This window comes from Sinocyclocheilus rhinocerous, unplaced genomic scaffold (assembly GCF_001515625.1).
Source record: "Sinocyclocheilus rhinocerous isolate Xijiao unplaced genomic scaffold, SAMN03320098_v1.1 scaffold1880, whole genome shotgun sequence".
In the NCBI taxonomy this organism is placed as follows: domain Eukaryota; kingdom Metazoa; phylum Chordata; class Actinopteri; order Cypriniformes; family Cyprinidae; genus Sinocyclocheilus; species Sinocyclocheilus rhinocerous.
Genome location: NW_015635022.1, coordinates 685,359 through 688,464, shown reverse-complemented (window position 1 = coordinate 688,464; position 3,106 = coordinate 685,359). Strand labels below are relative to the sequence as shown.

At 37.4% G+C, this 3,106-nt stretch overlaps 1 protein-coding gene across 1 annotated transcript in view; it reads right to left on the bottom strand.

Annotated features, from left to right (window-relative positions):
- LOC107746072 (gap junction alpha-5 protein-like) overlaps nucleotides 1–851 on the bottom strand; it is a 5,649-nt gene extending 4,798 nt beyond the window's left edge. Inside the window, exon 1 of the mRNA XM_016560126.1 lies at nucleotides 275–851. The gene's annotated coding sequence lies outside the window, so the exon portion shown is untranslated. The remainder of the gene's footprint in view (nucleotides 1–274) is intronic.
- Nucleotides 852–3,106: the final 2,255 nt, after the last annotated feature.

Here is a 3,106-nt window from a genome sequence, read left to right as displayed (position 1 = left end):
TATTTAACGGTTATATATATATATATATATATATATATATATAACAAATATAAGTAGTAATTTTAGTAATACATATGTAGTAAAATATGTAATTATTTGTAATAGAAAACTGTTCAATTTTCACAATTTCTTAATATGAGAGTACAAGTAATCGGGGAATGGATGGATATAGGATACACACACACACACACACGCACACACAAATTAGAAATTTCAGGCATATTGAAGGCATTTCCATTCTCCACAAACTGTATGTTTATAATTGTTTCCATACCTTTAATAGTTGTGGACCAACAGGCGTCTGCTGAGGATCCGACAGGTGTGTGTTTGTCTCTGTCAACTGATGGGTAAAGAATTGTCTGTTTTGTGATGATGCTTGACAGATTCTTGATCGCTCTGCCTCTTTACCTGAGAACACTGCTTGTCTCTTCTGCTTTTAGGATGTGCGATTAGTTAGTCAGAACTACTTGCAGGACCGACAGTCACTAAGCCTCAGAGACCTCCAGACTTCAGCAGAAGCTTCACTTTGATATATAATGGTTCTGTTCATATGTTCTGCGATTAGCGCCTAAGTGTCTCGGATCAACGATCCTGACTGAACGATCTGGAATAGAGTCAGACTGGTGATGCTGTCTTATTGCTAGGGGATGTTGAAGAGCTGAAGGAGGTATGTTGACACCTCAGTGGGAATAAGGTGCTTGAACTATGTTTTTTTCCCCCCTAATGTATCTTCCTGACAGAGTTGAGTTGTGGACACAAGACAGATTGCTTCTTGTTCACTTGTCTTCAGTATATTCCACAGACGGATGTTGAAAATGGACTCTTTATAATTACACTGGTTGGCAAAATGTAAGCTGTCTCCTTCAACGATAAAGCTGGAATTGATGGATGACTCGCTGTGGTTGTTTCGAGCTGTCCGCAGTCTCTGGGTTTGAGAAAGGAAAGATGAATGTCTTCATAGATGCTCACCTCTGTTGTTTCCACCCCGGAATGAATCTTCCGATATGTCTAGTGTAAACTAAACCAATCAATTTAGTCCTCTATTTAGACGAGTCCTTGTCCTCTCAGTGTCACTTCCAGGGGACGACAGATTACAGACTTGCTGATAATCAGAAACAGCTGCTAGCAGGCCGACCACCGTCATGGACGATCTGAAAGTGCCCGCATACTCAAAGGACATGTTAAGAAATACCACCAGAGCAGTACCACCTCCTTTCCCTCCCTTTCCTTCGCCACCTCCTTCTACTCCTCCTTCTCCTCTCCTCTCACAATGCTGGACTGCCACTCTATTTTAGTTGGAGGAATATCTCCTCATCAGGAAGGAAAGTGAGATTGTATTGAGAAACAATGGGGATTCGACTCAGGCTTGTGGTCTCCTGGTAATTATTTTGAGCTCTAGAAGGTTCATGCAACTCAACTGAAAAGTTAACTTATTTTGCTTTCAGATTTTAATTTTTTTTCAAATGTGCCTCTGACTCAATTAAAAAACCCAATAGGTAGATATTACTGAAGCTTTAAGCCTGTTTTTATCAGAAGCTAGTGTGAGGAATGATACTCATCTATTATACAGTAGTATCTTAAGGCAACACATTTTTTTAAAGGTTCAGAATTCTTAAAATTTAATATGAATGAGATACAGTTCATAAAAAATTCCCTGTGACTACATTTGCATTTCTGAAGACCCCAAGGTTAAAAATATTGTTTTTCTAAAATACCAAGCATACACTAAAACATCTGAGATTGGTAAGATTTTTACATATTTTTGAAGAAAGTCTTTTATGCTTAACAAGGCTGCATTTATTTGATCAAAAATACAACAAAATATTGTAAAATATTTCAATTTAAAACAGCTGTTTTCTATTTGGATATTTTAAAATGTAATAGCAAAGCTAAATTTTCAGCAGGTTCACGTGATTTTTCAGAAATTATTCTAATATGCTGATTTTCTGCTCAAGAAACAATTATTATTATTATTATTATTATCAATGTTGAAAACAGTTGTGCTGCTTAATATTTAGCTTTTTCCAGTATTCTTTGATGAATAGAAAATGTAAAAGAACACCATTTAATTGAAAAAGAAATATTCTGAAACAAAAATGTCACTTCTGATCCGTTTAATGCATCCTCCTTGCAGAATAAAAGTAAATGAAACAGAGTCTTACTGACCCCAAGCTTTTGGACACTATTGCAAGTAAATCAACATTTTGTATGGGGATCATTTGAACTGTATTATCAAACTGAAATTTTGTTTATAATCAGTTTATCATCAGTATAACCAAGATTAAGAAAGTCGTTAAATATCAACTGATACTTCAATGTCTGGCAAGCTAATAAAAGTGCCTTGGGGTCTCTAAAGGAACATAAGGGATTTACTCATCCATCAAAGCCCACTGCATTACAATGTTTCCCATTGCCTTCCTCACAACCTTTTAAAAAGTAAGATGCCACACTATCAACTCGACAACAAATATCTCTTTTATAATCCTAAACTTTTATATGAGTGATGCAGGTACATGATGCATCCTCAGACATGGTATTGGCAATGGGACATTGAAGAGACCCACCACGTCACCGGACTAGCTTTGGGCCATTGTTCAGTTACATCAGTATGGAGTTTGCTTTCTTTGTTTCTGTTTCTGACACCAGTCTCAAGATTGTGATCGCTGATCAAACATTTACATGTATTTTGAACTCTAATCACAATATGAACAGCAATAATAGTGTGGCTTGCCTCTACAAACACAACTAATAATACAAACTGATGTTGCTTCTGTTCCTTTAACGGGTCTCCAGAGCTGCTCTGGGTGCAGGAACCACTAAAGGTAAAGTGTGACTGTGGCACTTGAAGTTGTCATCAACACCACTGTGACTAACAGCACACTCTCATCAGCCCTGGTCATACGGACAGTGATAAAATGCCTTTCTCTTCATTTAGCTCTGCCACAGGACTGTGTGAAGAGAACTGTCTGTGTGCCCAAACCACACTACACCACATATAAGCCTGAAACAAGGTCAGTGAGGGGTGTAAATGATCATGTAGATCATCGCTATATATTGCTCAAACAGCTAAAGGTCAAAAGAAGTTATTCTCAGCTCTGCTCACACT